The sequence below is a fragment of the Lepisosteus platostomus genome, chromosome 3 (genome assembly GCF_059453375.1).
Source record: "Lepisosteus platostomus isolate fLepPlt1 chromosome 3, fLepPlt1.hap1, whole genome shotgun sequence".
NCBI lineage: Eukaryota > Metazoa > Chordata > Actinopteri > Semionotiformes > Lepisosteidae > Lepisosteus > Lepisosteus platostomus.
In genome coordinates, this window is record NC_142613.1 from 9,485,470 (window position 1) to 9,499,856 (window position 14,387).

The following is a 14,387-nucleotide window of genomic DNA, read 5'->3' on the forward strand; positions in this document are numbered from 1 at the left end:
TCTTGTTCAAGAGATCAACAGCATAGTCTCATATGGGATTCAAACCCACAACCTTCCAGTTACAAGTCTTGAACCCTGATCACTGCTGCCATTCATTTCAGTAGATGTACAGTCACCTATAAAACTCTTTGGATCCAGGTTAGAAATACACCCAAGCAGCTAATTAAATACCGAGGTGAATACAGTTAAGTATGTGATTGAGAGATGGCGTGGAAAAAAAAACAGGCCCTCCTGAGACCGAGTCTGACTGCCCTGTTGTATGTACGCACTATGTAAATACTGAATTCACAGAATTGTGAATCACATTTTCCCCAGAAATCAGGAAAGTGTTCCATTAAAAAGGAGGGCTCGGATACAGAGAAGGTCAGAAATATGAAAACATGTACGATACAAGATGGGCAGATAATAGGGCAGGGGTCCCCAGTTCTGGTCCCAAGAGCTCAGATCCAGTTAGTCTTCTAGGCCACCCACAATCACCTGGAACTGAAAGATCAGGAACGCTGGTTTAAGCCGTTGATCAATTAATAAGTAAATGTTCAGTCAAGGGAATACCAGTCCTGAAGGGTTTTGATTCCAAAAGACGTAATTAAGCATACAACCTGTTTAATTGATCACAGTTAAATTTGTTCTAGGCCTTTAGAAACTGATGAATTAAAGGCAGACTGTAAAAGCCGCTGGAGTGTGGCTCTCCAGGAGCAGGGTTGGAGTCTCCTCGGATTTGGGGTTTACTTCCCTTCGGCGCTTGTACGGGGAGGGCAAGCTGGGTAGGTGCCCTGACCCATGAGCAGAATGGAGATACCCCAGGTGGGAGCGTTTAGCCAGAATCCTTAACACAGGCCCAGGTTCAAACTGTGAAACATGAAGCCCAGAGCACAGATGCCCACTGACCTCTGTATATTCTACTACCCTGTTCCCAGACAGACCCGGGCTCAGATCATCAAACTCACCATGACTGGGCAAATTCAGGAACACAGTCTCCCATTGAAAATGCCACACACAGGCCTCCCCCTACCCCAGAGAGCACACACACCTACCGACCCGCGCTGGGAGCAGGCGTTAGAGACCTGCGTGGCCGGCAGACATATGGCGAGAGGTCTGACCCCCCGCCTTAAAGCACGAGTCACAGGGGAGCCCAGCTCTGGTTCTTGGCTCTGAAGCGGTGTTCAGGAGGAGGAGAGGCACAGCAGGGTGAAGCTTCCCTTTCCTCAAAACCGACTTGCTGCTTATCTCACTCTGTCTTTCCAGACCTGCGGGCTGGAAACGGGTTGATCGAGCAGAAACGCGACCGCCAGGAACACAGGCTTGTGACAGCGGAGACCTGCCGATTAATCGGCCAAACAGCACGTCCCCGCAAGAGCAGGGCCTCGAAAAAAAAGCAGGCACGGTCTGGAGGACAAGCTCCCATGCTTTCCAGCTCTAGAACGAGCGAGCTGTATGCTTGGGCCAAATGAGATCCAACCCCAGCTAAGCCATGCGAGAAGTGCCAACCTGCTTTAGCACTGGACTAAGACACTCATGTCTGCACTAGCCATGTCGTCTGCAACAAGAGCAAAACAAACTGTAACGTTTATAATCTTCTCCTCAGCGGCTACAAAGCTGGTTTCACATTGCAGAAAAGCAGAAGTAGAAATGCGCACTCCTTCAGCGGTCGAGTCCTCTGACTGTTTCGGAGAAAAGCAGGAAACTTGAGATAATTTCAGTCGGTTAATCATCCACCTGGAGCCAGCCGGGTAATAAGAGAGCAAAGATCCTTATTTTATTTATTTTTTCTTTCCTTCTGTCTGGGCTCATGCACGTACAGTGATGTCTGCCGACTAATGGGAGCATGGGGAAGAAAAACTGCAGCCACCTCAATCTGAAAGGCGGTGAACTTGTGCTGATTTGGGGTCCCCAGGTCTGCATTTGTGGGTCTGCAGTCTGAAGAAAAGGGCTAGAGGCACTGCGAGTTTTGTTTTTAAAAAAAAAAAGCAATGCCACACATCATCCCACTGCTGTCTCTGGACTTCCCTACCGCTGCCTCCAGAGACACAGGATGGCAACATATTGCCTCCCGATGAATCATGACAGTTCACCGCCCAGGCGTCTGCAACAGAGGCACTTTTCATGACCCATGACCAAAAGCACTTAGTTACCTCTTGTGGTTCACTGAATAGCTGCTGAACGCTGCCCTTGCTCTCATCAATAGAAATGCTTAAAAACACTGTCGCCAAACCAAACCCCCTTCTTTCAAGATCAATTTGTCCCACATACTTTATTAAATTTTAAATTACACTATTAATACATTAATTACATGCCTAATTGAGCCAACTTTTTTTTTTTCCCAAGTTTGGAATATATTTTTAACTATAGCAAAAAAGCAGACTGAGATTTTAAACGGGTCCTCCCCGGCTCTTCTCCAGAGCTGCGAGAGCCTGTGTAAGTTGGCCATACAGTAACACGTTGGATTAGAACACCACGAAGATGATTTATTAGTAGGAAGGTGCAGAGTGCTTTAATCCAAAATGTCCCGTGCTGTCACGCCATCCCTGGGCCCTCTGCTAAGTGGATCAGCATTCGGGCTGCCAAGACCACTGCTTCTCTCACAACCTGTGCACACGGGCCATGAGCAGCCTGACTGAGGGCTCAGAAACAGGCTGAGGAACAGCCCATTCATATTTCCACAAGCACCGATCGTCCAGGTTCTCTTTCTCCGGTCAATAGTAACATCTATCTGTCCATCCTCCTTTATCCCATGAGCCTATCCTGGCAAGCAACAGGCACAGGGCAGGATACACCCTGGACAGGACGCCAGCCCATTGCAGGGCAGACAAGAAACACACACTCACACCAGGACCAGGTTTTCCAGAACCCAATTAAACTCCCTGTATGTCTCTGGAATGTGGAAGGAAACCAAAGTCCCCTAAGGGAGAACATGCAAACTCCACACTGACAGTTCCAGAATTGAACCTAGGGCCCCAACGCAGAGGCAGCAATGCTGATTACTGCTCCACCATGCTGCCCCCCTCAGTAACATGTTACGTGTGCATGTACCTTTCTAGAAAAGTGAGTTCTACTGCAGGCACATTGTTAAATGGCTCTATTGTGTTTAAGAACCGAAGGCACTATGCAAAAAAAAAACCCTGAGTCATCTAATCCTACGCAGAGATAACCTCAGCACTTTCCCCTCTCCACACGCATCTCCACAGCTGCCAAGCAGCAGAGCGCGACACACAGCCCAGGGAGCTGCGGGCACCTGTCTCGTACCGGGAACACTGCTCAGACTCCCAGAATCCGTGGGGATCCCAAAACAGGCACACGTCAAGGAACAGGGGTGCTCCCCCAAAGCAGGGGTCCATCCGAAGAAGAGATCAGGGACAAGCCGGACAAATCCCCCCACCTCCTCAGAGCACATGTAGCACAGCCTCAGCTGCCCTTCGAACCCGGTTCCAGGTGGGTCTTGTCCGTAGTACAATCAAAAATGGCCCAAGACACATTTGCTTATGGCATGGCTCATGGCTTAGACACACACACATACACGCAGAGCACTGTACCCGTTACACTGCGCGTCACTCTGCAAACCACCTGACATTTCGCAAGAGCGAGCAGGCGCCCATCTCGGGGGGCCTGTCTGCGCCCCCCCCCCCATCCACTCAACACGAAGAGAGAAGCTGACAGAAAGAGCTGCGGTCTTGCTGCCTTCATTGAGAAAAACCAGGAAACAAGATACCATCTATGTGGTCTTGTGTGCAAACGTCACCCCCCTTTGAGCTTCAACTGTCTTTCCTTGAGTGGAGGAAAGGCTGAAGTAAAAAACGATTTCAATTCTAGAGCGCTTCTCTCCACTTGGCTCTCTCGAGGAGAGAGGAGAACATTCAGCTGGGGGATCCCGTCTCAACGTGGGGCCCTGCGGATGTGATTTTATTTGCGAACGCGCCCCGATACACAAAACGTTTTGGAAACAAGACATTGCACAAAGAAATCATAGCGTCTATTTCCAATGACCTCAGTCCTGTCTACAGAGCTGCCCGAGCCGATGGGAGGGAGAGATTGAGACCGAGGGGCGATGCTCTCTGAAAACAATTTTGGGGAGGCGGAGTGGTGGCTCTGTGGCTCAGGATCTGCGCCTGTGGCTAGAAGGTTGCCGGTTCAAATCCCGCGGCTGGCAGAGGAATCCTACTCTGTTGGGCCCCTGAGCAAGGCCCTTAACCCCAACTGCTCCAGGGGCGCCGTACAATGGCTGACCCTGCGCTCTGACACCAGGCTCTCTCCCTATCTGTGTGTTTGTGTGTCTCATGGAGAGCAAGCTGGGGTATGCGAAAAGACAAATTCCGAATACAAGAAATTGTATAAGGTTAATAAAGTGGTTATTATTATTATGCCACACCGAGTCCATTTGTCCATGCACAGGACTGATACCGCACAGCACAGCAGAAAACACAGTGTCTGCAGATCTAGGCACGCGGAAGGGCTCCTCTACGTCCCTTTTCCCGAAGATGAGCGATTCAAACCTCTGCTGTCTACCTTTCCACCTTTTCCCAGAGCAGAAACGGCCGAGACGCACACACACGAATGAGCGACGCGGATCCCTCCCCCATTGCTCTGTACATGTGGTTCTATTTTCTGCCTCACCTGTTCTCCCAGACTCTGCAGAGGGACACGCCCCTTGATTACTCAGAACTGAGCCACTCCTGCGGGTCCCCCCCCCCTGCAGACGTCGCCACGTTCTAGACCCCAGGAGGGCGAGCCAGCCCCTCGTGGTGCCTGCTGTCAGTGCCACAGCCAAGTGACTGAACCCCACCCCCCACCCCCCAGGTTGCTCTACACACTCATGCTTACTAGACCAAGGTACTGATGTTTCCTGCACATCACGGCTCCCCCCCTGCTCGTGGAGCCAGCCTGTGTCTGCTGTGCCACCAGGGACGCCCTGGCCTCGCTGTGAAGCGCCATTGTCTGTCCGCCATGGAGTTAAATATAGCTCCTGCCCGGCAGACAAGCTCAGCGCTGCTCACATTGCACAGTCTCCTGGGTGGTTATAAAAAGCCAGAGGTCTTGGCAGACTGGCACGTGTGAGCTGGCATTCAGCGGGACAGCAGCCTGCGAGAGAGGAGCTGAGGGGCAGGGCTAGAGAGGCACTCATGCCGCTGACCAAAAAAAGCAGCCTCATCCTCACCTTCAACCCTGTCTTACAACTAGGAAGTAAAGAAGCGGAGATCGGCTGTGTGCTGTTAGGTTTTTAGATGCCCCTCATTCACATGCAGGTTATATACCCTGACCATGCAAGGTTTCTGCAAGGCATCTGCCCGAGTGAAGCCCAGTTTAATACTGGCGTGCACGCCCTGCAACAACAATTAAAAAAAAAATCATTTAGAGGAGCATTCAGAACCTGATTCTTTAACACGGAAAAGAACAGCGTAATGGCACAGGATTTCCCTAAAAGTTCCCCGGATAACATCACTGTGCCCACTGCAGCACCGCACTGAAGTGGTGTGTAGTGCCATGCTTAAGATGGGCCATGTGCTGAAGGCAAAGTGGGTCTGAGGTGTTACTTTACACAAAGGGTAGCGGGAGTATGGAACAAGGTATCGGGTTCCGCAACACACTTCCCATGTTGTTGAAGCCAATACCATATCTTATTTCAAGAAATAGTGGGATGAGTTCCTTGGATCAATAACCACTATTTAGCAAGCGGCACAGATGGGCCGACTGGCCTCCTCTCGTTCCCAACCTGTCTGAGGTTCTCGGATCCTGACCTCGCAGCCAGGGGCGAGACAGAGACGCATCACAGTTAAAACCAGCTGCTCCCCTTCTCTTCTCCCACTCGCAGCGTCCCAGGCTGAGAGAGTGGGGCAGCTCGGGCAGGAGGGGGGCACAGAGCACGCAATTGTCCTAGCACGTCCATCCACCCAGCCCCCCCGAGATGGAAAGACGTGGCAAGACTGACCAGTCGGACCACTGGCAGCGGGGCGGGGCCGAGCCGAGCTCAGGACACTCCTCATTTAGGAGAACAGGGAAAAAAAGATGGGAGAGCTACCAGATCTGTGTGTGTGTGTGAGAGAGAGGGGTGTTCAATGAGTTGGCAAGGCCATCCACATTCAGCCTAATCAAACTCGCCTCTCGAAAAGCTCGGCAGGCGACGGTTTCGCAGCAGACAGGACAGCCTTGACTGAGCTGGGTAGAGGGCACAAGCGAGTCTCACCCTGACGCACAGGAGAGAAAGGGCACAATCCCGAAACTATCCGCACAGCGCCAGCGCGTGCATTTCAACCCCGCGTCTGAAAGAAACAGTGGCCACACAAAATTCATTTCACCCCAGACATCGCCGAGTCCCTTGATCAGAGAACTGGTACGTCGCCAGGGCGTTTCAGCCCCTCCAAGAGAAATGAGTCCCACAGCAGGATACACACAGCACTGACCTGTCTCGGGAGCTTTTATTACAATAAGCACTAAAGCACATAAGTATGAAAGCATCATGAACTATTACACAGTGTAACAGAACACAGCAGCACTCACTTAGAGTTAACTTTTTTTATTCCAAAGTCACCTCACAAAATATTACTCACTCTAACTCCTACAAACAAAAAATACCCTCATGTCACCCCAGGAGCGATCTATTACTAAATCACTTACTGAAAGCAAAATGTCACACCCGAGCATAAGTCTGCACTAGCATATTTCTCTCGACAGGTCTTAAGCACAGAGTTTGGCACAAAATGTCATGTACCGTTATCAATAATTCACAGCACAGTCAGCAACCCCGGGTCGAACGCTACCCACCCACATGGACAGAGTGAGCTCAGGGTCCTCGCACTCGTGAAAACACAAAACGCCATCTGAACTTTAGCATATTATGAGTAAGCAACACGGAGAGCCGCCGCCATCTCTGAACAAAACCGAGATGCAGCCCTGCTCGCAGATGCTAACAGGTAACAGATTAGTCAATGGCATTTGGGCAGTCGTCTCCATTTCTGAGCGAACTCTTTTTAAAACTCTTGCAGTGACAAACGATAGGGTCAGGCGGTCGTTCCGATGACGTTTTTGCACAGGGCTTTTAACAAGTCACCGACACACGCTGCCTGAGTTTTGGTGGACAGCCATGGGCGAGTGATCCGTGCTGTGAGGAGCAGGTGGAGGTGTGGTATCGACCCAGCTGTCCGCCACAAGACGCGATCGGATGAGGGGGTTCAGTGCGCTGGTGGACGCCGTCTCAAAAGTGGGCTACAATACGATAATCGTAGCCCTCCGAGAACAAGAAAGTCTGTGCTGAATTCCGAGGAGACGACAAAAAAAAGTGTACACAAAATTGCCTCCATAGCCAACTACCGACAAGATACATGCTCAACACCTGGAAACTTTCTACTGTAATAACTACTCCATCTACCAGAGAAAGCGTACTCTACAGCCAAGAACTTAGATCTTAACAGTTTCTGACTCGCTCTGCTGAATTCTTTTGACGGGCTTCATCATCAGAAGCCAACATCCTTGGGGGAGAAAAACAAAACTACGAAACTGGCCAATCTTGCTTTTCGTCACGAAACCGCGGCATCATTCACGTCGCATGCTGGGTACAGGTCTCCAGAGCTCGGCAGGTATCCAACCAGCACCATTTAAAATACCCTCGCTACAGCACAAAAACATTTCTCACGGCATCCCCATCTCGAGTGACAAGACGCAGAAAAGTACGAGGAGGGTAAATAGCACAAAAAAAGACCCCCCAAAAAACGTGACTGCCAGACATCGGGCAGGCAGGTCGTACTCAGGCAGGCTAGGTACAGCCAGCTCAGTCGCACAGTAACGTGTGCCCAGAATGAAATAACAATTGGAAGACATTTTGTACGTCCTTGTAATACCAACACACACTGATGTACGGGAACTAGTTCTCTCTTTCTTTCTTTCCTTCTTAGAAATGTGGTATTTCCCAAAGGCACACCAGGTGTCTCGACCGCGGGGCCTTTGTTAAAGCGCCTGTAATACACCGCGAACTACACGAAAACGACCATTAAAAACGACGGCAAAAAAAAAAAACTGTTTTCTTATTTCGGATTTCTCACACTCTAACAACAACAAAAAAATCAAAGCCCACGCCGATCCCGTATCGCAGATCGGGTTGTCCGTTCATTCGCCCTCTCCCCGGAGCACGATTATAAATCAATACATCGTGGTAAAAACAAAACAAAACCACACGCACACACACGCACATCAAACACGGAGCAGCCGCCGACGGCAGCAACAATGTGGACGCAGCGTCAGTCTCTTACCTTGGACGCGAACTGCCTGCGGTCGCCGCGCGCCGGGGTTCAGACTGCAGGAATCTCCGGGCAGCAGCAGCAGCACGCGCTACTCCTTTTAAATATTGCACTGCGCGGAAGGCGAGAGCAGTTTCTCCTCCGTCCTCCACTCCCCACTCGGAACGGTGCGTGTTCTTTTTTTTTTAAAACCTTACCTCCCCCCCCCCCCTCCTCTCCTCCTTTTCCCCCTTTTTCGCTCGCAGTCCTCGATTACCTCGGCTAAGTTGTATTTTCCATGTCGTTATTTCTTGTAATCCTTCGTTTTCCCCCCCTGTTCTCGGCTCTCGTTATTTAGCAACGCGACAGAGCTCCGGAGCTCAGCCTGGACGCGGGTGGCTTGCGGGGAGCTTCGCTAGAGATCGTCCCCGGACACTGCATGAGTGGAGAGTGAGAGTTAGCCTACATACAACGCGACTCGTTTCGCTGCTCTGTGCACAGGCAGTATTTGCCTCGACTCCACGGCTTTACCTCCCTCGGTGTTGCACAATGGGTTGCTATAATTTATTCATGAGATCATGAGGGATGTTGGTTCTCTGTCGGAGGAGGTAAAAAAAGACACTTTTTTTTCTTCGCCTTCCTCACTGCCTTCCCGTCGTCCGCAGTCGCAACTAACCGATCGCCTATCCGATCACAGCTAGAGGACGTTCGCCCCCTCCCCTAGTTTCTCTTGGCTCCGAGCAAACCCCACGGTGTTGAATGAAACGCGGGTCATTTTGGCTCCTGAAACAGAGCCTGTTCCCGTTCCTTGATCTAATCCCGAAGCTAGAGCCAACATGGCTGTCTGTTGTGAGTTGAAGGTGGGGGTGTCGAGGACTGCAGAGTTTTGGGGTTTTCGTAAACGGCGTGATTTCTCAATTGCCCGTCGACCCTTTTGAGGTGGAAAAAGGAATAACATTTGAAATGTGTTGTAACCGCGTTATTCTATCACCGCACGACATTTGTTTTAAGTGCAAAATAATTGAAGTCTTATACAAACATTCGGCATTTAAAACAAAATAATTTCCCACTAATAAATGATGCATTTGTGTGTGTCCGTTATTCAAAATGAATTAAAAACAGCCACAACACATCAGGAAGACATCTTACCATGTTATTTGGACACTGACGTTTCATTAAGAAGTACCATCTTTGGTGTAATTAATCTCAATACTTTTGATTGGAACGTACACATTCTTTTACACAACGATCATTTTTAGTAACAGTGATGATTAAAATGCAGTCTCACAATAACCAATGATGAAGAATGTCTTCATAAGGAAATCTGGGTTTAAAAATAAGTGGGAGACGGTGTGCTATGATCACAAAATAACACACTAACAAATGGTGTCCCTGTACAAAACCCATACTGTACATATTGAAATACCTCACATTTTAATGTCAAAAATCGGCTCCAATCATGTGAGCTGTTCTTCTAACAACTGTGATTGATATAGCACAAACCACTAAACAGGCTAATGTTATTTCTTCTGGGATATCTGTGTTGACAATAACAAATGATAAAACACAAAGTAGAGTAGAGGGGTTTATTGCCACATGTACATGTACATTGGAATTCTTCTTCACGTGTTTATCTCAGTACAGCAAACAACACAGTCCAACAGAAAACACCTCACAATGTAGACAGTACATTACAAAATGTTTCAGAATAGAAAGTGATAGTGTGTACAGTCAATAAACAACCAGAACAATACAAACACGGTAGAGAACAATTTATACGTGGTGAACAAAAACACATGGTAGCCCAAGTCAAAAGTGCATAGTGCAGAGGTGCATTGCGTTCTGGGGCATTGCACAGTTAGCTGTTTATGATGTGTACTACCATAATTTAGAAGCTGTTCTTAGGACGTAACTAGAGGACACAAGAAGAATCTACATAGAAATGGATATAAAACTGAGAACGGAGGATATTTCTTTATGCAAAGGCATGTGGCAATGTGGAACAAGCTACCCAGCCATGCTGAAAGAGAAATATACTCTTCCTTCAAGAAATGGCTGGACGAGTTCTTCTGATCAATTAGCTGTTAATTTCCAGGATGGGTCTCCTCTCGTTTCCAACTGCTGTTACGCTCTGATATAGCTATAAAGATTCATGAATGTAATGTCCTTCTTTACAAGTCTTTGTGCGCACCTTGTCATGGTGCCTTATGCCTCCTGTTTGCCCACTGCTGCCTAAGAAAATAATTGACATCCTTTCTGACATGACCTTCCCTGAAAAGGGCAAGTTTAGTCCCGACAAATTAAACCTTTCATTTACTCAACGTGTGATCTCTTTCAAATCTTACCACTAGGCAACCACTAGGTATTGCATTGATTTCAAGAGGAGAAGGCTACATTACTAATCAGTATGGCTCCCTATGTGCCAGATCATCAAATACCCACTTTGCAATTACGAGCTCCATACCTACAAATGAAGAGTAAGTAGGTTCATACTGGAGTGTATAAATACATAAAGTTTCCTCTCAGGTTTAGCCGTAAGTGCCTCTTGAGTTTAAAGTTATTAATGCATTGAAATCCATGCCTTGGATTAAGAAAATAAGTTTCCATGTTTTATACTGTAGGCGTTGGATGCTTTGGGTGTTTTTATGTGCAGTGCTTTCAGTCAATAAACTCATTGGCTTTGGAACTGTCTTCCTGAAAGGACAATGAAGGCTAAAATGTCCTTTCTGGATATACTTAATGGAAATTGAGTTTATTTTATTTGAAATGTCATTGCCTTTGAGAACGCCCTGGCTCTGCTTTCACAACTGATTTACTGTAAATTGATTTGCTGTTTTCAGTGAACGCTGCTGCCACTGGGCTGTACCAGAGTGTCAGGCACAGAAGGCCTACAGTACTAGCATGGAGCCGAGTTCCTGGTGGTGGTGAACTCTGCTGAACTGGCTCGGTCCACCTTTCACCCAGCACATGTCAGCATGGGGCAGGAGGATGCAGAGAGTGTCCAGCTCACCCCCGGCAGTCTACCTGCCAGCCTGCATGTCAGCACTGCAGCTTGAATAGCAGGGGGGATACTGGGGAGGAGTTACCAGGCCATGAACAAACACAAAGAGAAGGTCAAGAAAGGTCACACCCAGTCACACCCTCATCAGGACTCAACAACACTGGGGAAAATTCCATCTGAGAGGGAGAGAAAAATCTCAGGAAAGTAGAGAGACACAGACAAGGAGATAAGGAGCAGGACTGGAGATAATGACTGAGAAAGGAGACAGACAAACAGAAACGAGGGGAAGAAGAAGAAGAAAGGCTTGCACAAGAGTACATGACAAACACATCTTACCTTAACCATCTCCCACATCCTTTCCACTCAAACAGAAAGCTACATTGAAGGCTACACCATGTGAGCCAAGCAAATCCTGCCTCAGGAACAGTGCCAATATTTCATTGACACAGGTTAAACTCTGGCTTCTTTCTCAGTAATTTCATACAGATTTTCTGACTTGACCCACAGCTGTTCCAAGATTTTACATCACCTCAGTGGTAAGGATCAGCTGATCCATTATTAATTACTTGATTAACAAACTTGTTCGCTACACTAGGTTTCCCAGAGTCCCTCAGCTAGTGGCTTACTCCATTTAGACTGACATATGAGCAAATAACACTGTACCACTAATATTAGCAGTACCACACAGATATACCATCCACCAGGACACAAAACACTTTTGCACATGAAAATCACTGACTAAATCAGTAAAAATCTCTTTGCATTGAGAAATATCTTGTCTTCTTAATTACGATTGAAAGATGACTACAGCTTTGTATATGCAGTATTCAGTGCTTCTAGTATCCACAACATTCCTGCCATTTTAATGCTAATACTATTAAATATAGAACTTCATCTTTCCCATGCTTGGGGCATGTTGTTGATCTCTTCCTTGCCGAAGACCCCAGGGAAATATTCATTCATCAGCCATTTCCTTTATCATCTCAGAAACTTTGCCATTATCATAATCTCTGAGACATAATTTTTATCCTGCACCATTCTTTTGCCGACATGATACGTGTCACAACATGACACAATACTTAACAAAATAAAACTTTATTTATTACTCTCCATTGCATTTATTTTTCTTTCCATTTTCTTTTTTTCTCTTTCTTGTGTTCTGGGATATTCTGTTTTAACCAAACCCTATATGGTTGGAAATATTCACTTAACTGTGCTCCATTTCTTTAACTGGATGCTGTACTTTTTGAATCACTCTATAAAGTACCTCCTTTCTCCTCACATTTTTCTTAGTTTATTACACTATATGGACAACTGCTTCTGGTGGGAGTTACTCATGGGATTAAAGTAAAAAGAAATAATCAAAGTATTGCCATGCATTCTATGTAAAGTTTCAAAAATGAAATGTAAAAAAATGTGGTCCATTTTATGATAGTTACCACAGTTACCTAATGGTTCTCTCATCTCTGTTTTCCTCACCCTGTCTTGTTATAGATGATTACAACGACATATTTATTCCTTACCCTAGCGTCCTATGACAAGCTCACTAAGCTGTTGTATACGTGAATTGGATATTCAAAAATGGAAAAAAAAAGTTAAACGATTAACTATGCACTTGTGAAGTCCTTAATCTATTTTGGGGATATAAGTGCGCGGGTATGCTTTAGCCTTAATTACTCATTTACCTACGTAAGGGTTTCAGTTGAACTGTTTCTCCCTCTTACAAAACGTGGAAAATTGCACGCGGCGCAAGCCACAAATTTAAATGTTCACATTTAAACATGTAGTTGTTGAGGATCTGTTCTTTGTTACGCTTCCTTAACGTCTGAAATTGTGGTTCCACCTTTACAAAAAAGAACAGTCTCTAAGACATCGAGTCAATAAGGCACTTAACCAAGCGAGGCCGGAATGGCCTGTACCACATCCACACATGAGAGGTGCAAGCGTTCGCAAATTTTATTGAGAAATTGTGAACACCTGCGTGTCCTCGGTAATACATGGGCATTTCTTTTATTCAACCTTACTATACTACATTTAACAGGTTTTTAAACAACAAAGGCCTTCTCCAGTTACAGAATAATAAAAAATAAAAATATACCATCCTGGCGGTGGCGGTTGGTATATTCTGCCTGCGAGTGCTGTAGCACATCATGGGAATTAGCCAACAGAGGAACTGAGCTCTGGGGCCAGACTAAAGCTGTAGAAAGATGAAAAATGGATAAGCCACAGTGATGTTCACTTATTTACGTATCTATTGCAAACACAACAACCAGTTCTGCAGTCCAAGCAGCACCACTGAGTGGTATTCCCGCCTGCCGAGGATTCATAAGAACGACTTTTTTATATACAGCGTGTAATGGCTAAACAAGGTATTTACATGCCACAAAACAGACTTTCTTTGCAAAGCAATGTGGTCCATTTTATGCCTGAAGGGGTTTAGATGCAATTAATCACGAAGCAAAACGGGAATATTTTTAATGCTCTTTTAGCATTAGATGTGTCCTAGGCACGGAAAGGTCTCTAAAAATACTCACAATACTTTAAACACCCCCTACCACCAGCTGGTGTCCTAAGAGCCTACAGTTCAGAAAACCTGACATGGAGTAAATTGCTCAACAACGGGATTCTTCTGTTCCTCCGGAGTGACATTAATAATCAGCAGCCGGGAAGTGAGGAAGGTCACAACTTTCGTCTTTTAGGAAGGCCAGACACACAGTGCGCGTTGGAACATCTCCTGTCATTTCCTTCTGCAGCGCGTCGTTTTGTTTTAATACGTTAAAGGCGAGGTATGGCAAAAAAAAGCAAACCGCAACACTAAAATACTTACAAAAAAATAAAACTGAATGTCTTACATGATGCAGAAATGCACACACAGCAGGCACACTTCGTGTCAAAGACATAAGTGCACTATCGCAGCAAGTGACTGAGCTGCACAGCGCCATTCAGACATTAATACTGTACAGTAGCAGAACTGGGGTGTGATTTCTATATAAAAGTGCTTCAGAAATCTGTTTGGTCTTCGCTGGTAACCTGTGCAATGAATGAAAATAATTTTGCAGAAAAAGAGCAAAATAATTCGCCATGTGTAGAGGTGCTTTCAGACTTTGTTTGTTGTCTTAAACAGAAAACTGCTTTTAATTAAAATAGCAATTTTCATGGTAATCACACAAATTAATTAAACTGAC

The 14,387-nt window shown here is 46.6% G+C and overlaps 1 protein-coding gene and 1 long non-coding RNA gene across 3 annotated transcripts in view; one reads left to right on the top strand and one right to left on the bottom strand.

The window, feature by feature from the left end:
* The window catches only part of zmiz2 (zinc finger, MIZ-type containing 2), a 34,951-nt gene extending 26,165 nt beyond the window's left edge, over positions 1 to 8,786 (bottom strand). For both annotated transcript variants that reach the window (XM_088624327.1, XM_088624326.1), the window contains exon 1: positions 8,235 to 8,786. The gene's annotated coding sequence lies outside the window, so the exon portion shown is untranslated. The remainder of the gene's footprint in view (positions 1 to 8,234) is intronic.
* LOC148674307 (uncharacterized) lies at positions 8,670 to 12,314 on the top strand. Its single transcript, XR_015935292.1, has 2 exons — positions 8,670 to 8,809; positions 11,042 to 12,314. It is a non-coding gene; the product is annotated as an uncharacterized LOC148674307 (long non-coding RNA).
* The last annotated feature ends 2,073 nt before the right edge of the window (positions 12,315 to 14,387 follow it).